General features: G+C 41.6%; 1 protein-coding gene and 1 long non-coding RNA gene across 2 annotated transcripts in view; both read left to right on the top strand.

Annotated features, from left to right (window-relative positions):
- LOC124300690 (glutamate receptor ionotropic, NMDA 2B) overlaps positions 1–25776 on the top strand; it is a 1918249-nt gene that overhangs the window by 1790866 nt on the left and 101607 nt on the right. The window lies entirely within an intron of this gene.
- LOC124300711 (uncharacterized) lies at positions 619–24585 on the top strand. Its single transcript, XR_006907296.1, has 4 exons — positions 619–763; positions 17617–17623; positions 21896–21899; positions 24573–24585. It is a non-coding gene; the product is annotated as an uncharacterized LOC124300711 (long non-coding RNA).

The following is a 25776-nucleotide window of genomic DNA, read 5'->3' on the forward strand; positions in this document are numbered from 1 at the left end:
AAAAGAACACATTTCGGCCAAATTCGAACCCTTAAATCTTTCTATTCAACGCGAACGGTCAAATATTACCTTTTGGCGTATTTCCATTTTTTCTCTGACCTCATCAAAGATGTTACGTCCGTGGATGCTGTTTATTCCTAAGCGGTAAGAAATAAACTGATTCGACTTCGCTTTTACGTCTGGGGACAACCAGAAGTTTGGATGAGGGTTGAGATAGTGCGATGTTTTTAAATTTTCAGGTGAATTGAAAAATTAACGACGGAGCCAGGAATCGAACCTGGTATCTAGAGATGCTTTACCGGAGACTTACTCCACTGGACCACCTAGCCGTACTGATGACATGTCCCTAATTTCTCTCATCACCTGAATTCGAAATTGTAGTTTTACGGCATGGGCATTCAAAAGTCCACTTTTTGTGGCAGTTTTCGTTACGTAAAGTGACGCTTTATACGGCAGCGAACAAAGTTGCGGAATGAAGTCTTTATTCCGCAGTTTTGATGCGCAGTTCGAAGTGCGCATCCCAAACTGCCGAATAAAGTAGCTTCGTCGAACAGATCGCTACATAACCTCACTCTTCGTTTTGCTTTTCAATGTCCTTACCGTAAGAAATATTGTATGTGGCATGCCCGTGAACCGTTTTTTGACTCGGATAATTTCAGTACTCGCTTCCGGCTCGCTTCCGGCTCGCCTTCAGCTCGTCCTGAAATCTTCATCCTTGCCAAAAAAACAGGCGGTTTACGGGCATGCCACATAAATAGCTATTGTTTTCGTGTGCCGTGAATTTGTACATATTAAAAATTCGTCGCGAAGAGGTACATTTGAAACTTGTACGTGGCTCGTTGACATGTGCACATTAAAGACTTTTTTTCTACATTTGTGATTCGTCACGAAGAGACACATTTTTGGATTGTGTGTGAAGCTTGTTGATATGTGCACACATGTGCTGTATGTGGCTATTAATGTGATTTAAATTCACTGAGCCATTTTCGAACGGCGGGCCGTTCATTTTCGCTGATATGATACACAACATATCATATTTTCAGCGAGAAAAATTTGCTAGTGAAGAGTACCTACGATTCCGAAATTTTCATCCATTGAATATATTCACATTTCAACTCACGTGAAAATTTCGATATTGTACTCTTCTCTTGCAAATTTTTCTCGCTAAAAATATGATATGTTGTATTTCATATCAGCAAAAATGAACGGCCCCCCGTTCGAAAGTGGCTGAGTGAATTTAAATCACATCAATAGCCACATACAGCACATGTGTGCACATATCAACAAGCTTCACACACAAGTCAAAAATGTGTCTCTTCACGACGAGTCTCAAATGTGAATATATTCAATGGCACACGAAAACAAAACAATCTTTGAAATACAGGTGATGAGAGAAATTAATGACACTGTAGTCAGGGCGGCTAGGTGGTCTAGTGGAGTAAGTCTCCGGTATAGCATCTCTAGTTACCAGGTTCGATTCCTGGCTCCGTCGTTGATTTTTCAACTCACCTGAAAATTTAGAAATTGTACTCTTCTGTATTGAAAACTTTTGTATATGGTTGTAAATGTGTGTATCTCAGCACACCACATTATTTTAACCAATTAGGCTCGACCCAGCCACCCATTTGAACGATATGAAAGACTCATATCAACTGTTAGCGAGAAAACTTTGCTAGAGATAGTGCAATTTTTGAAAATTTAGCAGGTGTATTGAAAAATTAACGACGGAGCCAGGAATCAAACCTGGTATCCAGAGATACCAGAGAAATTACACTGTCTCTAGCAAATTTTTTTCGCTAATAATTGATATGAGTCATTCATATCTTTCAAATGGGCGGGTGGATCCGGCCTAATTGGTTAAGATGATGTGATGTACTAAGGTACACACATTAACAACCACATACAAAAGTCTTTAATGTGCACATGTCAACAAGCCACATATACTGTAGCGTGATGTTTTAGAGCCGCCCGTCGCAAGGGCACACAACCGAAGGGAATCTCTAGGAAACGCGTCCCTAGCGGGGTACTCCAACCGAACTCGATACAAAATAGGCAATAACTACTTTGAACTAATTCTTTCTTTGTAAATTCTGTATTTCGCGCTCTGGCGCACGCTGATAAGGTACTTGGACGACAACGATCCCGACCACCGAGGGATTAACAGCTACCGGTAACTACTGTTTCCAGCTCTCGATGACTTCGCCTACTGACGGTCCAATAAGACCATATTGGCTACCTTGGTGCATTTCTAAACACCTGGGGTAGCACCCTTCCAAACCTCTCGTGTGGCCTCGACTGCCGGCGTACAGGAATGTGAAGTCTTCCCGACAACCGAGGGCAGCACTTCTCAAGGAGAAACCAGGCACCCACCTTATCGGATGCCGCGAGGATGGCATACAGAGCAGACCGTAGCCTGCCATCTGCCGACTGACCGGTCTGGTGCCGGACCGACTTCAAACCACTACGTCCAGATTGATGAAGCCCTCGTTCTGAGCATCGACGCAGCCTTCCTGTCAGCAATGACTAATCATGTGAGTCATGGTCCACGGTTTAGAGTTGCGGTAAGCCACCGTGTGACTCCATGATCTCCTCGATATTATGGGCAGCTGGCCTCTGCCTATACAACGAAGCCGGTGAAAGCGAACAATGAGGCGTCACTTTCCACTCGGTAACTTTGACCAAGAGGCACCCTACGTATGCCTTCGTCAAAGTAGTCCCTAATGATAGACAACCTGGACAGTAAACCGAAGCAGGTAATAAATCGTACGAGTTAGTGTCAACGACGAAATCACGAGCGACACATTACGCCACATCTAGTGGTGATCTTCGACAACGCATGACCGTGCCGTAACCGATATTCGTCACAGGGGGATGGCCTATTTGCGATGGGGGTTAACTAAATAATCAGAAGGAAAAATAATCACTTCACGACATCGGCGCGATTGGCGAGCCAAACTCCGACCTCCGTTTATTCTCCGCTTGACCTGCTAGGCAACAGCTATGAGTTCTAACATCCTCCCGATTTAAGCTATCGACACTTCCTTTTTTTTTGTCGCTATCGTTCCTATCGTCACTATCTTTTTTCGTCCCGCTACCGTTTCACTAATACTACCGTTTTACTGTGTCGTTAAATTCTTCTCATAAATTCAAGTTCTTTGCTTCCTTTCTTCCCGTTTCCTCTTGTTAATCCTAAGTTTGTATTGAAATAAATTCAGTGATGTGTACCTGAGGTCACCGTTAAGGTGAGGCTTCTGCCTTTGTATTGTATCTTTACAAGGCTGCTCATAAATTTTATTCTTTCTCTTATTATCATTTCTTGGTTGCATCGTGTGATGCCGATTTTGTGTGAATGATGGTCCACGGCTTAGAGTTGCGGTAAGCCTCCGTGTGACTGCATGATTTCCGTAATTATTAATTTTCGCGTCTGAGCGAACTTGTAACTGCCGAATAATTAATTATATCGTATTTTTGAATTTCTCTGATGATTTATAAATTTCTATCAGTCTGCTTCTGTAGTTTATATCGTATTTTGAGCCCTATCGGCTTCATCTTCCGTTTCATAATTTTTTGTAACAGTAGTGTGCCTTATATTTTATTCCTGGTATTGCTTATTATACTTATATTTATACCCTGCCTATTGTTTCGTATATCGAGTTCCTTGGGGTATAAGCGAGCGTAGAATTAGCCTCTAAATACTACCGCACGTTTTTCTATTGCTATTGGCAATCCTATATTATTTTTGCTTGTTATTCTTTTCTCTGTGTCTTTCTCCAGTATCGTATTTCGGTATTAATTTAAGTTCTGCGTAATATTCTTGATTCTTTTGTACTGAGGTGTATTTAGTGTATTTCTTTATTTTGCGAACTTTCCAAATTTCTCGCTCTCTCATAATTTTGTATTCTCTCATAATTTTGTGTTCTCTCATTATTATGTATTCTCTCGTAATTTTGTATTTTCTCGAAAGTTATGCTTAAGATTTCTTTGTATAATTCTTCGGATCCGTAAATATTGTGAATTATTGATTCTATCGTATTAATGACACTCCCGAAAATTATCTCTCGTACTTGACCGTTAAATCTGTTCTTTCGTTTACGCTACCGATTTTTGTAAATTATGAATGAATGTCAATCTTTCGTACTGGTTAGAATCTATGGTAAATTCGTTAATTCGTAGTATTCTCCCGTTATTGCCTCCCGCGCTTTCGTTATTTTGTTTTCTACCGATTGCAATACAGCTCTCACTTTCATTTTTTTATTAACAGAATAATAATTCACGTAGCGTCATTTGCAACTTGGGTAAGATCACGTCGCCCAGTGACGTGTAGTTTTGAGGGCATTCTCGCATTATATCGCTTCTCCCGACCTACGCTCATTTTTCACTGTCAACTATCGTCTCTCGTTTCAAAGCTACCGTTTAATTCTATTCTACCGAAATTTTTGTGAATAACTATTGTTCGTGTATTTGCCGCTATCGATACCATTTCATTTCCCTGTCAACTATCACTGTCATTTTTCATTTTTCACTGTCAACTATCGTCTTTCGTTTCAAAGCTACCGTTTAATTCTATTCTACCGAAATTTCTGTGAATAACTATTGTCCGTGTTATTAATTGCCGCTATCGATACCATTTCATTTGCCTGTCTTAACCCTGTAACCTACTCGACAATATATGACTGATTGACCTGTTCATTTTTCCTGACTCGAGTTTATTCTCTATTTCATTATTTTCTCTAAATCTTCAATTAATTATCGTTAGCTGCCTTAAATACCGCCACTCTACCAGTTCATGTAAGTATCTGAGCCTAGCCAGCCATAGAACGGGTTCTCTAGTTGTTTTCCGTATTGTTTTGTATTGTTTTTCTTGATTCATATTATTGTTTGAAATTCTACGCTAACGCGTCTGGCGCCCGACGTAATTGAATTTGTTATAGTTTAGTGTTCAGAATAAATGGAGAATCGCGCTAAAGTGTCAACGGTGAGTCATCATCTGAGTGTAACAGAATTTAGTGTTACAAGACCAAGTCTCAAATGTGCCTCTTTGCCACGAATTTCTAATATGGATGAGGGTTGAATAACCGTTTGGATATTTGAGATATCAACTATATATTTGTTCAAAGAATTTGTAGTATAGTTTAAACGGAGTGCGTAGTTCACAATATCGGTAAGAAAAATTAATCCGAGGTTGTTGAGTGTTGAAATAGAATTGGTCGTGTTGAATGTTGGAATAGATATGAATCTGAGGTAAAGAGGAGTAGACAAATGGTGGAACAAAGAGGTGGGCAAAATGGTGGGAAATAGAATTAGCAGATTCGGCAAAAAGCAAGTGGCGTGAGCCGGAATGGAAATAGGAGGACAGGAATGAGATGATAAGGTTACTGTAAGGATCGTGGGAGAGCGACGGGATGAGAGAGATGTAAGGCGATACGCCGGACGTAATAAAGATAATGTACTGAAAAAAATCACAAACGCGTAACTGGTCTGAATACTTGAAAATAAATATTCTCCCAACTCATCCTGTCACTAATTCTGAGTAGAAAGAAAAGCGAAATAGGTTTCTTTCCCTGTTTTCACTATGATAGAATAGACGAGCACCCATTATTATTTCCTAGAATGAGCAAATAATTTGTAGGAGCGTGCCTAAAAATGAAATAAATCGACCATGAAATACCCAGACATTGAACAACCCCGAAAAGTAAGTAAAAAAGCGGTTTTTATTTCACTTCTTTATATTGGCGCACCGATACCGTTTGTTTTAGAGCACGAGCTTCCTGATTCATCATCTCGACTATTTCAACAACTATGATCTTATAACCCTGGAAGTAAGGGCATCATTGTTCAAGAAAGCAATCATATTTAATCCAACTTTCACGTCACAACATTATTACGGATGAAAAATTCGATGTAAATGATGCTTACCGATTTATTTCTTACGTTTACGAACTTTACAACACTCTCTCTGATATTCTTTCCGTCCGTCCATTCACATCATGTTACGCAGCTGACGAATTGTTTACGAAATTTAATCGTGTACCGAACTATCGCGTTCAATTATGATCGATAGAGGCAAGCAATCGATACGCGCTATCTTATGCTATCAGCGTAAGCTTCTCGAAGCCGTGCTCCGTGCTATTTTTAACCTAATCTGCCATGCATGTGAAGATAGGGGTGGTGGTAGCAACCCAGGCAGCTCACACGACACGACTCGAGCTACTCCACTCAGCATGCGAAAGGATGCCAGCCACAGCAGCCGCGCCCGACGAACCGGATCTGCCTTGCTCGACGAACAAACCGAGACTGTTTGGTTTCTCCCAAGAGTCTCGGGTTGTCTTTCTTCCTGCTAGTTGTCTTTCATCCCGCTAGGCTTAAAACTGGTAGACTGTCGTTTAGCCTTAATACGGATCTAGGGTGTTGACACAACATGATTTGGCTTATGTCGAGACCGTCGTCCATCTTACACGGCCATCCTGCAGTTGAGGCGTCCTCGGCCCATGAACGGAGGAAGAAATAAAATGCAACAAATAATAAGAGGACAAATAAAAAGGACAGTGTTCTGAATTTTTTTTCCTTTCGTAGGCGACAAGTTCTCCTTGCTTTCTGATCTAAGTTCTCCCCATTTCAATCGAATGGTTCTTCCTCTTTTTTTTTTTATTCTTGCCAGGCACGCAGATGCTCGAGTGCTGCGGTGATTGTTCTCCGACCTTTTACTGATATAACGTACCTTTCGTTAGGCAAAATTTGTTTAATAGTGTAAGGACCCTTAAAACGAGGTGCTAACTTTCCACCCATTGTCAGTTGAGTGTTCTCCACACAACTTTGTCACCTATTTCAAAAGGTTTCATCTTTACGCGTTTCTTTTTGAAGATACGGGAGCGATCTTCATTGATTTTGTCGAGTCCGCTATTTAGTGCTTCCTTGTTGATTTCGGGGTCTGAATTTAGTTAAGGTAACGTATCCAAAAAGGAAACGGTTTACTCGAGTCGTGGATTCTCTCCAAACATCAAGGCCCAAGGTGTTACTTCGGTCGTTGAGTGCACAGTAGTACTAATCGTTCTTTCCACTCGGGGTAGCTGGTTGATCCAGTTTTTTTCATCTTCTTCATTCAGAGTTGAGCGTAATAAATTAAACGTGTGTCTCATTGTTCGCTCTACCTGTCCATTTTCGCGTGCCATGCCAGTTGTCATAGGGTGCAGTTCCACGTCTTCATTTCTCATAAATTCTTGGAATGGGGTGGAGGTGAAGGCGGCCGCACAATCAGTGATAATGCGCCGTGGTTTTCCAATTGCTACGAAACTTTTTGTCAGGGCTTGTGCCGTGGCTTCACTCGTCTTTTATGGTATGGCGTGTAACATGCAATACCGGGTGTAAGCGTCAATAATCGCTAAAATCTGGGTGTTTTTTTTTTCGAGGCTACCATTGGTCCTGCATGATCAATATGCCACGTATCTAGTTTTTCCTGAATCGGGGATTCCTACTGCCAAATACCTTTCCTTTTTCCTGTATGTGATTTGCCTACCACACAGGCACGACAGTTATTGACGTATTTTCGTAGTGCTCGTCCCATGCCAGGCCATGACAATTCTTCCTTCATCTTGTTCAATCTTTTATTCCAACCAATGTGTGATGCTTCTTCGTGATATAAACGCATTGCTTGGAAGCGGGCTGCTACTGGTATGAAGTAGCACTGGGGGTCTTTCTTGTTTACAGCATGTTTTTTTTTCACTTGGTAGTGTGACGTGGATTTTTCCTGCTCTCGGTCACTTGGAGCAAATGACCAAGAACTTACCCCGTGCACAATGATTCGGCGTCCACGACATATCCTGGACGTAAAATCAATATCGCGAAGTTTTGTTGGGCGCCTGGCGTGATAAACACGCCTTGAAATCGTTGATGCGCTATGCCGCGACAATATACTCGGTAGCACAGTACCGCGGAGAGGAGAGGGGTAATTTCTGGGTATAGAGAGAGATGCGAAATACACAACGCCAACACGTCGTTTTATCAAGTGAACATCCAATCGAGGCAGTCTATATTTTCGGCCGACAATATTACAAACAACAAGAAATATATGAAAGGAAAATAATAATTCAAACGTCGCTCCTTGCGACTTGAAATACAAAACGGAAAATAATAAGTCTACAGTCGCTCTTCATGATCCAAACTGCTAAACAATGAAAATAATAATTCATAATGCGCTATTCGCGATTCGGACTCAAATACTTAGATTTAACCCGAAAGAAAATATAACATAATAGAAAGAAAAACGAAATGACTAAATCTAGACGGCTTCTGATGCCTACGGGCGCTAGCCGCGGCTGTAACGATAAACAATAGCTCAGAACTAAAAACAAAATTTGAATCGAAGTGCTAATCGCGACCGTCCTCTAATAACTACATCGTTAATCACCATCTTAGCAATAAATCACTTGACAAAAACTAAACTGAAATCCGAATCAACGCGCTACCCGCGATCGTTAATAAATCTAGAAAATTCCTTATTCCTACGGGCGCCAATCGCCTTTTTACGACTGAACAATAATTCGAAAACCCAAACCAAGAATGTGCCTCGACGCGCTAACCGCGACCGTCCTCCACTGAATAACTTATTATCACGCACCCGAGCTCAACTTTCTTTGCGACGTCGGAACACGGTTCGCGAGTTCGAACGCTCCCCCTTTGACGACTCGCGACCTACACGAGAAGTTACACTGTATCGTAATTAATTAAACGTGACCTCGTGTAACGGAATTTGATTACACTCAAATTGCAGTAGCCTTGTCGCGACTCAAAGCCGGGACTTTAGTTTAGTTCAGTTAGTATGCGCAACTCAGACTACGGTCACCAAACGAAAGAATCGGCCAACGAATTTCGAAGATTTTTCGATACGCGACTTCCAAACGGCTATTCTTTCTCGGACAAGCCCTCGCTCAATTACTTTCGAAATTCGATCGCAAGAATATCATCAAAGCTTACCGCTCCACATCCAGCTCATAGAAGCACCGACCTCCTCGTGACGGTTACCGGCCATCGTCCTAGGAACACAACGTTTTTCTAATCTGCCTCGAAACGAACTCGCAACTCGACTATTGCCAGGTATCACTGCCTTGCTCAATCGCCAGAACTAGAGTGATCTCAGATGGCCGATCGGCCGTAATTCCGATCTCGTCACGCTGATCCTTCGTGACGACATCACCCTAAGAATGCGCAACAATTGATCTGTCATCGATTTCGGAGATTGCGCACTTGAAGCGCACCTATCATCGCTTCGCGGCGCAGAATTTAACGCTAGATCGCAATGTCGTCTTCCGCGCAGCTCTACGGTGTCCCGGGGTTGGGCAGAGTGGTGCTCCCTCGTCGCTAGCTGGTCTCTCGCGGTTGTCTTCGTCAGGTGTAGGCGGGGTGAGCGAGGAGGCTGCGGCGCGCTGGCCGCCAGCGGGAATCGCGGCCGCCTTGGATTCCCGCGCTGCAGGGATCTGCGTTATCTCCCCCTCCGCAGCCTCGGCATCCTTCATGCAAGATCTCTGCGGTTTCGCCTCGCCTCGACATATCCTAGGCGTCGGAGTTGGCTGCTGGCTCGTGGCCGGTGTACTCAAAAAAAATAGAAACAAAAGCCTGCAATATCTTAATCGTAATTCGCTATTGCGTCCCTGTCAAAGCTCGGATGCATGACTCCAGTTCTGGCGCTCGTCTACTATTCTTTCGCCACCCGATCTCCGAAACCCTTATCCCTGGATTCCGCCCAAGGTTCAGGGAGCATCTTGTAACGGGCATACCTAACCGAAATGCCACGTTACAGTACATAGGGTGTTGTTCAGTTCCGTGTCTCATTCGTACACAGAAAGGATCTGCCAGTTGCTGTTCTCGGAGAGTTAGATTCGCTGCGGCTCCTTGGGTAATCAACACTAATGCGACGGGTATATTGCGACTCAGGTAGTCAACGTGGGCAATTTTTTTACCTGTTCGATATCCAATGAAGAAATCATGGTCTTGAAGACGGATCGACCATCTAGCGACACGTGGGTGTAGATTCTTTTTAAGCGCTGTTGGTCGCACAGAGTTGCAGTCGGTGTGTATGGTAAAATGACGTCCGTATGGGTAGGCACGAAAATGATCTACTGCTTCAACGATTGCTAGGGTTTCCAGGTCGTATGAGTGATACCGTGATTCACATTCGTTAGCCTGTCTGCTAAAATATGCTATTGATCGCGATTCACCGTCTTCTATTTGCATAAGGACAGCTCCTAAGGCAATCGCGCTGTCATTGGTATGAAACTCGGTGACTAGATCAGGATCGAGGATTCGTAGTATCGGTTGGCTGGTTAAACAGCTAAATATAGTCTGCCGTGTTTGCTCGCATTTATTTGTCCATTGAAATGTCACGTTTTTTTGTAGTTACCTAGGTATGGGCGCGGTGGTCACAGCAAAGTGGTCGAGGAAGTAGCGAAAATAACTGGCCAGTCCCATGAATTGCCGGACGCTTTTGATATCACGCGGTGCAGCGGTTCTTGTCAGCGCTGTTATTTTGCGTTCGCTTGGTTTAATTGAGCCGCTACTAATCAATACACCTAAGTACTCTATTTCTTCCATAAAGAACGAGCACTTATCATAATTCAGTGAGAGTCCGGCTGTAGCGAGAGCTAATAGAACCTCTTTGAGGTCGTTCATCCCTTCATCGAGCGTTTTCGATGCTACTAGTATATCGTATAAGTGAACGAAAGTTTTTCTTTCTTCTAATTTTCCGAGCTCCCTATCAATAGCTCGTTGATAACACGATAACGCGTTGGCGAAGCCAAAGGGCATTCGATTGTACTCAAAATGGCCATTTGGCGTAAAGGATGCAGTGTCTTGATTCCTCGGTTACGTTTACCTGGTGAAATCCTGCTTTCATATCAAGCGTCGTAAAATATACGGCGTTGCAAAGGGCATCGATTTGATCGTGAATCAGAGGCAGGGGTTAACGGCCCTTGTCAGCTTTTTTATATACGTGACGATGATCAACGCACATCTGCCATTCATCGGTTTTCTTTTTCACAAGGACTATTGGACTCGCGCAAGACGAATAACTTTCGCGAATGATGTGTTCATCCAGAAAATCTGTGATAATTCGCTGCACTTGTATTCGTTTCGCGTGGGCGAGACGTCGCGGACGGTAAGCTACAAGTTCCTTATCTTTTAGGGAAATATTCAGTTCACAAGTAGTAACACAATTATGCGTCTGTTTTTCTAGTGTTGACATGAAGTCACGAAGTTCACTTCGTTGTTGCTCGGCTAGTTTTGCCTTTTCGAATGTAAGTGTCTGAGGTGCATTCATGATACAGATCTTTGGAAAAGTGTTAGGTTCATGGTATAGCTCGAGGCCGTAGAGTTCGGTTTTCACGCACAGGCCTCTCCTTTTAATTACATCCCATCCAATCAGTAGGTCGATTTTTCCACCAGGTATAGTGCCTGTTGGAATTATCAAAAAACGACTTCGAGGGTAACGTGTGGTAAAGTTATGATAAGTCGACAGGAGCCAATGCTTTCTAGGGGGTGGGCTCCCACTCCAGTCAACATACGTCTTTCTCGTATGATTTTAGTTTTTAATTGCCGAGCTGAGCACTCATGGATAATTGACGCCTCAGCACCGCTGTCTATTCAGTAGGTCACTTCTACTGCTTTTCCATTATTCAGGACTGTAGCGATGAGGGAGCGGGATAAACTTCTGCCTAGATTCAGCAGTAAAATTTTTTTGGGTAACCGTGTTTACTCCAGCACTGATCGTCAGTGTGGCCTTTTTTATGGCAATGTGTGCACGTAGTTGGCCCAGGTTCCTCACTTGTGCTAGTTCTGGGTATTTTCGTACGGCAGACGTCCTTGCGATGGCCCTTCTTCCCGCACCGATTAGCCAGTAACATCGTAAGTTCGATTGGTTGTTGATGGTGGTAGTCGTGTGTAATTTCGTGCGCTGTCTCGAGCGAGACTCAGTTGTTGAATACCTTCTTCCACTTTTGTGGCGTGCATCTGTAGCGCTAAGCAGTTTGAAGAGGGCAGCTTCATCCCCTGGTTGCTGCAGGCAAATTGCTGACTGGGTATGACGGTCGTCGAGTCCGTGTTTGATCAGGCTAACCACCTTTGGCCAAGGAAGCGTTTCGAAAGCGCGTTTTATGAGGCGTACCTTTGTTACTGCATATTCGCTAAGAGATTTGAAATCAGCACTCCTCATTCGAACAATGTCATGTACTAGACGACCGAACGTCTTCGTATCCGGAAAAGCGATAGACAAGTCACTCACGAGTGCGCACCATGTGCGATGCAATGGTCACCATTCGCGTGCAAAATCTCGAGCACGGCCTTGGAGGGCTTCCGTGGCACGCTGAATCATCAAGGCGTCAGTCACTTGAAGATCGTCACGTAAACGAGAGGCGTCGTCAAGCCACTCGACCATGCTGCATGAGCTTGAGTCAGGGTCAAAACTAGACAATTGAAACGGAATGCCAGCGCTGAATACGTGTATTGTCTGAGCTGCCTGACGATCATTGCCAAGTTGATGTGCTTTTAGCACTTCCATCATTACGGTTTGTTGTTGTTATTGCGTCGCTATCAGCTGCATCAGACTCACCGTTGAGTCGGGGGGCCGTGTTTCCATTATTTCAGACACACCTCCCACATCCCTCAAAAGATCGCTCCGGTTTGGCGCGTCCGACATTTTTTTTTTTCTGTGTAGACAGACAGCCAGGGAAAAAGAGAGAGGGATAAAAATATCAAATTGTTCGCTGCATAAACGTGTGTCTTTTGATCCCACCTCTGATGTAAAAATTGGGGTGGTGGCGGCAGCCCAGGCAGCTCACACCACACGACTTGAGCTACTCCACTCAGCATGCGAAAGGATGCCAGCCACAGCAGCCGCGCTCATCGAACCGGATCCGCCTTGCTCGACGAACAGATCGAGACTGTTTGGTTTCTCCCAAGATTTCCAGGTTGTCTTTCTTCCTGCTAGTTGTCTTTCTTCCACATCATTACGCAATTTGGTTCCGCGTAATCTCTCAGGATTACAGGCACCACACTTTACAGAAAATTCACGGAATAGGGTGCAGGTTTATAGGTACTTGTGCCTAAATTTGTCGTTCTCCGGCAACCTAAAAACGTACAGATTTTTTATGCTGATTTTTATATGATTTGAAAACGCATGAATACATTCCAACCGGCGAGCATACAATAGACCTGGCACTGTACAGCTCAGCTTCCCTCTAATGGTGAAAGTTACATATTTCTTGGGTTTTTTCCAGTTTTCATAATGATTGGAGTAACTGTATATCGGCATTTGCATTGATACTTTCATAAGATTTGAAATTTTCGATGAAATTTTGCTTAATTTTTTCGGAGTATCGACAATTGAATACTTATATGAGGATAAGAGTTATTACAGCTAAGGTTGTCCACGATGCCTTCCAGTATTCTTTTTCGAATTCCTAGCATGTTTCTTTGTGTTACGCCCTGACGTACCTTCTTCAAAACTCTATTTCAGTTGGAATCAAACTTTATTCTTTAGCCGCTTAAGTGACATTTATCGCATCATACATGATTTCATTCTCATGTTTACATGATAATCATTTCCGGACCTCCTCGAAAAAGTCACCTACGGCCTTCAGTATTACATTTGAACTTGTATCAAATCAGCTAGTACCAAGAACTGAGCTAAGAAATGCTGAGCTAAACATAAGGCAGGTAAACATAGAAAATATATCCCTCTCAAGCTGGATATGCCATCAACAATTCAAATTAATCGCTCACATAATACACATCAAATCAGAAACCGTTACTTATAAGGAAACTTCCTGAGCCCCCCCCCCGCGCGATTACGTCCATTTGAGGATATGTTATTCTTCATCGAAATATAAGCTAGACCTATCTTCTTTTATCGGCAGAGAAACGGTTTGAAGGGGTGAAATCAACCCCCTAAGTTGAGCATCCTCAGTGGTTGTTTCATAGTTTCGCATACTTTCAGTTGAGATATTTGAATGAAACCAATTGGAGAATAATTCCTATGATAAAACATAAAAATTGCGTTTTGCCCAGTTATGACGGGGTTACATAGTCAAAAATCATAGAAGTTGAAAATTAAAAAATTTTTATAACTAGAAAACGGTTGTCCAAATTTTAATAAAATTAATTGCATTTGAAACAGAAGAAAAAAGTAGGGGATACGTGTTTTTGCGTTTTTCGAAATAACGTCGCTCAGGGGAAGAACTACCCTTGTACACGTGTGGCCGAATTCCCATTAGAAACGCACTATGCTGCTTCAATTTGTCTTATTTAACATGACACAGCTCTTTCTAAGCAACAATTGAGGAGTTTCTTCGTTTCATCGAATTTCGGTTGCATTTATTACAAAAACCACTCCCACAAATTGCCGAACGGTTTCTGGCAGAGTTTCTTGTATGATCGTGAAACCTCCAGAGCCCGGTATTTCAGTAGTTTCTGAGGTTCCTGAATCGATTCCAAACTTATAATTTTGGAATCAACATGGCTAATGCTGTAAATATTTAGGACTTTGGTTATTATTTTTTTCCAAAACATAAAAAGAAATCATACAGTTGACATGGAATGGCATGTATACCATTGAAGAAATGAAAGTTATGTTGTGACGCAGAATCACCAAGAAAATTACATTTCACTTCGGCAAAGTTCTAATTTTATGTGCCTGTTGCGATGTATCATGCGAGACATAAGATAGAAGCAAATCAGTTTTTCTGGTTGACTGGCGCGTAAAAACATTAAAGGTCATAAAATTAGAATAGCTTGTCCCCACCGCTCTTGCGGCTGTTTGAACTTGGACCTGAATTTTGAGCGGCCAGTTCAATAATTGCAGTCATTGTATGCTGCCAGCTCTCAGTTCATATTCTCGGATCGGCAGTGATTGGTTTGCATAAGTTGCTTGTGGCTTATATGTAAGAATTTGAAACTGCGTTGATGCGTTTTTATAACATAGATGAAGATCAATCCTTCCAACGTTATACAGGTACTTGTGACAACATTTCAAGCGATGAATATTGCTCAAACGACCAAAAGTAATGAGGAAATACAGTTGAAAAATCATTTTGAAACCATATTGTTATATGCAATGGAAGAATACACTGGCGTTGAGATGGAAGAAGAAATTTCCCTGTACTTTGCAGAACACTATAAAAATTTAGAACTGGAAATAGTAAAGGATGACGAATGGGCATCTGCAATTTGCGAACCAAAATCGCCTCCACACACATGCACTAGTAGTGATGAAAACTTGTCATGTAAATACAAGTCAAGAGCAGTTGATTACTGGAAGTCAGGAAAAAAAAATTGAACATTGAAAGTATCTGCCAGGAGTTCAAAAAAGTGAAATCAGTTCGCCCATTACGATGCTGGGCTCATTATTCAAATAAATGTGGAACATACAAGAGTAAAATAGCTAGAATTGGTGGCTACACATGGTGGAACTTCAAATTCGCTGTTGATGCTGGATTACCAGTGCACGATAATGATTTACGGAGGTAGGCGCTACAAGCCCACAATGAAATAGGCCATAAAGACGATTCAACAGAATTAGGTAATATGAATTGTTGTTTTGGAGAATAATCAACCACGTCGCTAGAAGTATAGGGGCACTTTGGAGCCTCACAATAAACCCCCCCTCGCAGCCCACTCTGGCGCCAGTCCTTCGCCAAAGAGTGACTGTGGCACGCTCCTCTTCCCCCGCCGTCCCTCACCACGAAGTGAGTTTGGAGCGCTGTCCCATTTCCCCCACCGCCCATCGTCCAGGAGTGACTTTCGTGCGCCTTCCCCTTCACCGGCCACTCCGCGTCAAGAAGGGATCTTATTCTTAAAGCTTCTCCGGGCGACCCCCCTTCCCCACAACCCCCTGCTGAGGAAGCATTTTTTTGTCCAGCAGCTCCTTGACTCGTCAGCCCTTCTCTCGCCACCCTCTCATCAAGTAGTGAATATCGGGTGCCGACCCTTTACCCCGGGTACCGCTGACCGCGAAGCAGATTCCGGGGCTCTACGGGATGGCCTTTCAGCCTATTTACCCCTGACTATAAGACGATCTCTTTTCCCTTACCCTAGTGCCCCTGGCCCTGAGACAGACTCTGGGACTACCTACACCTCTGCCCCCGCTACCGCTGCTCTCGATGCGAACTCTGCGACTTGGACATATAAGTTTGCAGACTCCTCTACCCCGGCTCTCATTATTTCTGCATCCCTGTTCTTGGCGTCGGCTGCTCGTGTTGCTGATCTCACCCTGCCATCAGTATTTATCCTCAGGTTTACGTACACTTGGAAAATAAACACCTGTTCACTCTCTCTTAATATAAGGCTATCGGCTTGTTAGATGTACGAGGATGTGGGTGGGCGGGTAAGGAAACAGAACTCAACGACCGATTGCGTACAGAAATCAAATCTCCTCACAGGTTTGTTCACTTGACGCAAGTGCAAATACATATAGGGTTATTATAAACCGGGACAATCTCTAGAAACTATACAGTCAATGCGCGTGCGCCAGATAATACAATCTCATTGGTCGGTGAAATCGCCCCGCAGCGATCCTTTCGTCTTCTGAGCAGAGGACCAACGAACACAGAATGAGACAAGACTCAAGAGCTGTAAATCTCTCGCGCATGAAACCACGGATTGAAGATATGTTGCTGTTTATTTTTACGTAGCGTGAATTGTCTGAGGAGAATAGTATCGTTCAGCAATACCGTGGTCGATATCGGAACATATTCAACCGACGCAATGAAGAATTCAACGGAAAAGCAAATATCGAATAATACTGAAATTGAGTGTTATTTATTGAATGAAAATATCTGAAATTAAATGTGAAACGTCATTGACAAGTGGGAGTCTGGACAAACGGAGGTAGGTAAGTAAAAACAACGTTCATTGTGAATGGATTCTTTACTTACCTAAAATTAAAAATGCGTTTCATTCGCGATTTATGTTTTGTGCATTTTATTGAAAAGTAGTTGCATCCAAAACTATCAAAAGCTCCTGTCTGGTAATGATAGCTTCTAATATTTTTAGGTATGAAATAATTCATCCTCAAAGCGGGATTAAAGTTGTCAGGCATGGAAGCATGTAAGTAAATTTCTAATTCCGTGATCTTTGACTATTACAATATTTTAATATGGATTCAATAATAAAATTGGTATTTTTTTCAGCATCCTCGAAGTTCAAACTTTGATCAACACCAGGAAAATTATGCCTTACCTGATAGTCAAAACGTTTAGGTAGCAAGGATCCTGGTTTCTCGAGCGGTGACATCATTACAACCATCAAACCTGGTTGTTTCGTCAGACATCAGGTGCCAGAGTGAATTTCATCAGGCCATCGCCACCTTCTCAACATCAGTTAAGGCAATAGTGAAGAGCGGGATACACTACGGATCATAGTGGCTGAATATCCCATCATTTTGCTTTGATCATGCCCATAGCGATAAGTTTATCACTTAACCGTTGCTGCCAATTTATTCTACCGAGGAATCACTTTGTGCACCATTGTTATTCAAGCAATATCATTGAACAGCATTATTTTTCGAATTTTATATCATTAAATTTGGTACCTCATTCTGAAGCTTACTTTCACTCTCTTTGGCATTAAATTCAGATAAATAGTCTTCTAAGTCCTCAATTAGATTGTGGGGTTGAATTTTGCTTGGCAAACTAAATCAATTCAAATCTAGAAATGTTAAATAACTTCAGTTAAGAATGTACTCAAAGTTCATCTTAGTTAACGGTGTCACCAGGCTAGCTAGTAGCAGTTATCACACGTGCTTCGGTCTCGTGGAACCAGAGTAAAGTGTGAAGCATACATTCACTTACTAGTACACGTTGCTTTGCAATTAATCACTTGGTCTGCTATAGGATTTACTTACTCGCTAACTTTTTCATTAAATTGCAATATATCGATAGCTTAAACCCAAATTCAATTTTACACTCTACGGGGTCCTGCGCTCAGACTGAAAGCTTGTGAATCTCTATTCACCGCAATTAGTTTACCATTCCATGTTAGCATTGTCTGGAGCAAAAAAAATCTTATCCTGAGATTGGAAATTGTACCTGAAACGCAAAAGTTATTCAGTGGCACGAATTGAAAACCAAGAATTTTATAATGGTTTTCGCAACACAGGGACTCTTTCCAAATATCCTTGTTAGAAGTTGCTTTTCGGTAAACTATGAACAAGATATTGTATCGGATTACATTATTTGGAAAAAAATCTACATGAACTTCGGTAAAAATGAGATATTCATTTATTTTGATGGAACAAGGGACACAATCTTGAATCCGATGAGTTAATATCCTCGTATTAATGTTCTGACATTACTCTGAAACATGATTGTCCTTGAATCGAATTGTGACGTTAAGGCGCATTTGGAGAAAGTAGATTTTCAACTTCTGTCACAGCATATGATCTACGTTCCTCAGTTCTACGCTTCCGATTAGATTTTCTTTGTTTTGAACCGCACTAACATGAAATACAGAAATCATTTTAATAAATCTAATATTACTTGAATTCTCAGTTTGAGTATTAGGTTCGCTTCATTTATTGAATCGAACATCATTGAAAATTTGCGAAATGAACTCTGATAATCATTGGAAAATTTTTAATAGTAGTAGCAATAATTTATTGATTGGAACAAATACGTTGACTATCGACTATTGGTAAATTTTGTTGAACCATTTAAAAAAAAAAAAAAAAATTCACAGTTCTGTTACAGATAGTGAGATATTTGAATTTCTTCAACGATCGGTTTAATGTCGCATTTTCAAAAGTGATAATATGCAATATTACTGCCTGAAATCACAAGAGAGTGAGACAGTAACTCAGTTGCTTGAGAGTGACGATGATCTTTATACGTGTGATAAATTGAATAGGCAGATAACAGTGAACATTGGAGATGTAATTATTTTGGCCGTATCACCTGTTGATAGAAAAAAATTTTATCGTTATATCTAATGTACGAAATAATAAAAGTCATCAAATAAAGTGTTCCCACCTACCTGCTGCGTTTCTTCCAAGCAACCAATATTTAAACAGATTTCTCATTGCAGTCGAATAAAGCCAATTTTCAAAGAGCATTGCAAGAGCAAGTTTCGACCGTTCTTTGAAGAATCAACTTTTCGACTCAATAACAAATGCTTTTCGAGTCACTACCTCGACTGTTTGAGATTCTAACCCGAAAAATTCGTATGAACTACATCGCCGCCAGAAACTGAGTTTGACAGCTGAAACTCGGAGTGGCCAGCCTGCCCGAGCAGTTGATAAAACTCGTACATGTGCATTCGGTGTATAGTTTCTAGAGATTATCCCGGTATAATGTAACATATATCAGTCATTGGACTCGGGCTACAGTTTGACGATCAGTTCGAACCGGTCCTCAAACTCGTCAACTCCTCCGGAGGCGTGCGTTTGACACCTTCGTCCTGGTCGAGACTCGCAGATGAGTTGTACAATGTCTTCGAATACCTTGACATAGAAGGATATACTGGTGCCCAATGGTATTTCAATCGGATTGGCTTGGTGACCGCAACGTCGAATTATCAACGGCACATGGTGAGCGGGCCGTCAGATTCGGAGTACCTGCGGAAACCGAAATCGCCGATTCAAAAAAGAAGGAATCAGATGGCACAGACACGAGAACCCAGAATGAGAACTTTCAGTTACCCGCCAAACATCAGAAAGTGTGTCAACCCACCATTGTCATGCAGAATTCCACATTCAACGGACTTCAAGCTATATATGTGTGTGTCGACGAATGGTCACGAAGACTTCAACGTTTAGCCCAATCCGTGAACGAGTGCGAGAAATCATACGTCACATACATAGCCGAGAAAGTGCAACGCAAGCTCCACAAGGAACCGTGTCTTCATCGAATCAACGCTGCCTAGGTTCTAGAACACATCAGGTCAACAGCGAGTCCCATCTTTGCCAAGAATTACCTCAGCATTGTCTTCCTTGAAAATTACGTGGCTATTTTCATCGTACCTCGCTACTGAAATCACGCAGGCCATCGATATTGAGGAAAAAGCCTTAGCCAGTCTTTGAACCTCCCGGGCACTATTTCTCAATGAAGACCAAGGGCACCGTACAACTTGCAATAAATCAAGAGTTTAATCCCTTCACGTTACCCTGAGAATATTTCCGTGCGAAGAGTCTCGGATCAACACGGCTACATATCGTCACGCGAACGCCGGTATTGTAGCTGATCCATTGTACGTACCCGAAGAACAGCCTTATGTTCACTGCACGGATGGTACTGAATTCACTGGTGACTGCTATAATTGTTATAAGTACAGTGGTGATGTGAGGCAGTATAACCATGTCAAATAAAAACATCCTGCTCCAACAACAAGTCAACAATTAGTAATAACCCCAAATTTATTTGCACCTGCGTTAACTAAATTGATCTGTAAGGAGATTTAATTTTTGTACGTAATCCGTCGTTGAGTTCTGTTTCCTCACCCGTCCACCCACATCCTCGTACATCTGAGCATGCGTATAGCCTCACATCAAGCAAGAGTGAGCAGTTCTTTATTTTCCGTGCGCACGTCAACCTTAGGATAAATACTGATGGCAGGGTGAGGTTAATGACACGAGTAACCGATGCAAAGAACAGGGATGGAGAAAAAACCAGAGCCGGAGTAGAGGAGTCTGCAACCCTAAACGTCCAAGTCGCAGAGTCCGCTTCGCAAACAGCGGTAGTGGGGGCAAAGGGGTAGGTAGTCCCAGAGTCTGCCTCAGGGCCAGGGGCATTAGGGTAAGGGGAAAGAAACCGTCTTATGGTCAGGGGCATACAGGCTCAAAGGCCATCCCCTAGAACCCCGGAATCTGCTTCGTGGTCACCGGTACCTGGGGTAAGGGGACGGCACCCGATATTCACTACATAACGAGGGGGTGGCGGGAGAAGGGCTGATGAGTCAAGGAGCTTCTAGGCGAAAAAATGGCTCCTCAGCAGGGGGTTGTGGAGAAGGGGGGATCGCCCGAAGAAGCTTTTAGAATAAAACCCCCACAAGGCGCGGGGCCGCCGAGGAAGCAGATGGCGTCTCAAAAACAACTTTTAGGCGTAGGGTGGCGGGGGAATGGGAAGGCGCCGCAAACTCACTCCTGGGCGACGGGCGGCGGGGGAAGGGAAGGCACCTCAAATTCATTTTTCGGTGGGGGGCGTCGGGGGATAAGGAAGGCACCCCAAAATCACTGCTTGACGAGGGGCTGGCGCTAGAAAGCCAGGGGATTTTGTTGTGACGCCCCAAAGTGCCCCTATACTACTGTCGCTATTTTTCATTGATAATCATTTCGAACTAATAATAACAGTCATTTCATGTCGTAATTAATTTTGAGTAAACTTTATACATTTTTCTATACAATAACTTCTCGGTAACAAGCATATCCAAATTCCTAATTCACAAAGACTAAGTGGCTGAGCATATCAACGTTCCATCGAACACTAACCGACACGAACCCACGGCTCTTAATCACGCCGATATTCGCACGTAAGGATAAGTCGATTCGAACAGATGTCTTCATCTCTAAGTAAGTTGATGTTTGACATACACTCGGAAATCCAGGCTGGTGAGCCAGGGGAAAAGTATTGCAGAATGGAAGGTGGGATCGTAGAAGTAAAAGGGGAGTTAACTAGAAAAGAAGTAGGGAAAGGAATCGGGAAGGACTATTTAAATCGGTGATTTTTTTTTTTGACGCCAGATTAGAATGGCTCGGAGGCGCGGAGGTGGAAGGGGGTCCGTGAACGACGTGATACCGGGAGGAAGCGGAATGACAGGTTTTGCCGTGGGCGGTGAGCGACCAAGTGAGTTGGGGTCCGGAGTCGACCGAAGTAATCGGGTCTCGGGGTAGAGGACGGGTTAGCCACCCTAGTGGTATTCGGAGCATCGTTCTCTCAGTTGACTCCCGGCCAGTTGATGGTTGGTGCCAGCGAGAACAACAGATCGTTCACCGGGAGCGATTAATTTTTATATCATTCATTTGTTATCGTTCATTTTTCATAATAAATCTTTTGAAGAATATATGGTATCTTTTACCAGATGAAATCCAAAGTAATCGGGTCTCGGGGTAGAGGACGGGTAGCCACCCTGGTCGTATTCGGAGCTTCGTTCTCTCGGTGGGCTCCCGGCCGGTTAATGGTTGGTACCAGCGAGAATAAGATCGTCCACCGGGAGTGATTGATTTTTATATCATTCGTTTGTTATCGTTCATTTTTCTGAATAAATCTTTTGAAGAATATATGTTATCTTTACCAAATGAAATCACATGTAACCAGTTACTTTGAACGATTACCGATCTTATTTCATTATTATAAAATAGCTTCAATCATTCAAACAACTCTCTAAGCCCTGAATAGGACCAAGCAGCAACATACACTTGAGGACAATGAATCTGAGATGGCTAATTTCTCACACTGAATAGTTAAGTTGGCAGCACAGGAAACGTACAGCGCCACAGTCAGCCGAGCGCAAACAAACTCCATCTCAATAAACATAACATAACTCATGACCGTCGAATCTGACCCTAGAATATCGCGGGGATAATGACTTGTTGGATTGACACGTCAATCGGTTATAACATAATTGTAATTTTCAATAAATTAATGAATAAATTTCGAATAATAAATTGAATGAATTATTGAAATGCATCACGAAAAATTGATGTTAATTCGAAAAAAGTCGAAATTAATGAGTAAACAAAATTTACCCGAAGTCTAAAAAATTATTGGATGTAAAGATAGTTAATTCGGAGTGACGGAGTCTAACTCATTTAATAGAAAAAATGACCGTAATCACTCAATTAAACTCAAGTTATTTCACCCTGGAAGAATACAAACAGGCGAAAGTTCATTGCCGCGAAACGAAAAAGTTTGCGTAGAGTGCTCAGAAAAATGTGTGATTATCGAAGTTTGAAACAAATGAGGAATCAAGTCTGAAGAAATGAAAAAAGAAATTGAAACCTGAAGTTTTGCGGTAAAATGATTTTATAACAATACAATTTAATTAGGTAATGCAAGTTACGCTATGTGCGAAAAACGTGATTCGTTGTGGATTTTCTACTGCTTCCGCAGGGAAGCTGCAAACTACAGACACATCGGTCACAGCCTGTCGACGTTTGTAGATGTTTCAACTCAGAAGCGATTGAATCCCATCGCAGAAAGGTTTTGAGGATACAAAAGGTAATGTAATGGCTGTTGACTCGCGATGCTCGAGATTTCTTTTTATTTGTTAAACAGAATTGTAGAGCACGTAACAGCAAGCTGGTAACAATTAACAATGACGTCGTACAGATGATTGGATTTTATTCGTACATTTATCAAACTTCAAAAATGTCTTTAATCCATCCTCACAATACATGCTCAAACTGCTCATCGTTTCTCACAACATACAACTTTCGTATATTGTAAAATACAAGACTTTATCACTTACGTCTACGCTGACTTTGAAAAGTCTCTCCGGCGAGGGCTCGTCTTTCATAGAATTACGTTCTAAACTTTGGAAATTCTTAGACTGAGACTTACAAATATTAACTGACAAATAATAAATGATGTAAATACAGTCCATTTCATTCAAATTAGTTTATCTTCGGGACAGAAGCATCTGTTAACAGAGAAATAAATATACAATTTCGGTTACCAATTAAGTTGTTTGAAAAAATAGAATAATTTGACTTAACAGTAAATACAAATGCCTTACTTGAAACTTTTTAAATCTCAATTGAATCATAGTAAATTATTGAGAAAAAATTGAAATAAACGAAACTTAACTGAGTAAATCTATCCGAATCGAATAAATTGAATTTACATAGAAAATTGAGTTGAATTCATAAAAACAATACATAAATTAAGTTTAATTTCTGTCGTGTTGATACAACACACCTGTTTTTTGGTTCGCTCTATGAATCCGTGGATATCAGGAAAGCTGAAAATATTAAAATTTACAGGAATTTCTGATCGCAATCTCTATAAAATCGCTTATTTCCTGATCTACGAGTGGATAGCCCCTCGATTGAAACCATAGTTTTTGCAAAATACTGTTACAACTGATAATCTATTACTTATTTTAGGATTTGAAATTTCTCTAACATTTTGCGATATAAAATAGAAACATTTTTTGATAGTCAGGGTGGGATATAATACGATACAACACTTTTATCTCAGAATCCAAAAACGAAATTAGAACTCCAGCAATCATTGAGAAGCAACGCACTTAAAATGACATGCTGCATGACTCTTCGGCTTGAGGCTTAGTCTCGCACTTATAGCGCATTCATCGAATAGCGTTGCCAAACATTTAAATGAAACCTACGATGATGACAAAGACAGCTTTAAATTTTTTGTAAGAAAACTAGATTTGTGAGTAATTGCAAATACAATGATTTTATTGTTAAGTCATTGATAGATTGTTCCTTTTTACAGTCTTTGTCTCGTTTTTCCGTAATTCCTTTCTTCCATTTCCACTATTTTATTTCCTTAAGAGCCCCTCCCCCCTCTCCCAGAGTGCCATTTGCAGCTACACTTTTCTAACACACTACTGTATCGCTTTTGTACGAGGGCATAAAGAAAATGTGGAAACGTGGCTGATATAGTCAGCTATATTTTCACTGAGTTTTAGGTTTACACCCAACAAAAACTCGTAAAAAAAACTGTCTCCCATAAATGAAAAAAAGGTAAAAAAAAGCTTTGAATATTTACAACGGATTTGCAGAATTCACCTACAAGAGTAATAATTGTGAGAAATTGCGAAAATACATTTAGCTCTCAACACTTGAAAATCATTATAAAATCAGTGACTTGCTATCTGAAAGATAGTGTTATACCAGGAGCAATGAATCTGTACTTGGTTTTCGGGAAGCAAAAAACGATGCAACGATCAGAAAAGAGTTGCTATTTGCGCAGACTCAAGCGTACAGATCTTTATTGCTGACGAAATTATGCCATTTTCCAAACATACTGAAATCAGTAGTATCCAAGAATTCAGTAATCTTTTAAAATCTGTGTTGAATCGCGATAAGTTACTGCATTTGACAAGTAACTTGAATCGAATATTAATAATTTTTATGCCTATTTCTAAATATTTTAAGTACATCCGCAACTCTAATAAACTGAAAGACAATAAGTGTACATTGAAATCAAAACAGTTTATACCGAGCTATAATGATACGAACGACAAATGCAAGTAACTGGAACGCTGAAGCCACGTTCATCTTGTGGTAACATTGCGGTTGTATGTGCTCTTTTCGAAGTTTGAAATTGACTTTTACAGCGTAGGAACAGGAATCTTTAAGGTCTGATATGGCAAACCAATACTTCGAGGCCACAGGTACATCTGGTGTCCGATGATAAATCATAATCGATAAGTATTTCAGTTTCCATTATTAAAGTACATAGTACATGTTGCTGTAGCCAAATCCTATCATGTTTAGAGTGCTCTGTAAAGAAGTTTCGAGTTGCTTTGCCCAGGTACGGAAAGTCCGAAAAAAATAAAAGTCAAAGGTTCCGATCTACAAAGTGCTCGACACTATGGATTTCTTCGGTAACGCCGAACATAGTCCACATCAGCCGATTCCAGCTGTGACTATCTGTCGTGACTCAATCAATATGCATGTCAGCTTTTTCTGCCACCGCAATAGCTTCGATTATGATTTTGTGCAATACAGTCCCTGATGTGTTGCTTTTACTCAAAAAACAAGCTAGTACTCTAACCCATTTTCCATTAAAAAGCTAAAAGATAAGTTTTAAAACATGATTGCATTTCTTCCTTTTT

Source organism: Neodiprion virginianus, chromosome 3 (assembly GCF_021901495.1).
Source record: "Neodiprion virginianus isolate iyNeoVirg1 chromosome 3, iyNeoVirg1.1, whole genome shotgun sequence".
Taxonomy (NCBI): domain Eukaryota; kingdom Metazoa; phylum Arthropoda; class Insecta; order Hymenoptera; family Diprionidae; genus Neodiprion; species Neodiprion virginianus.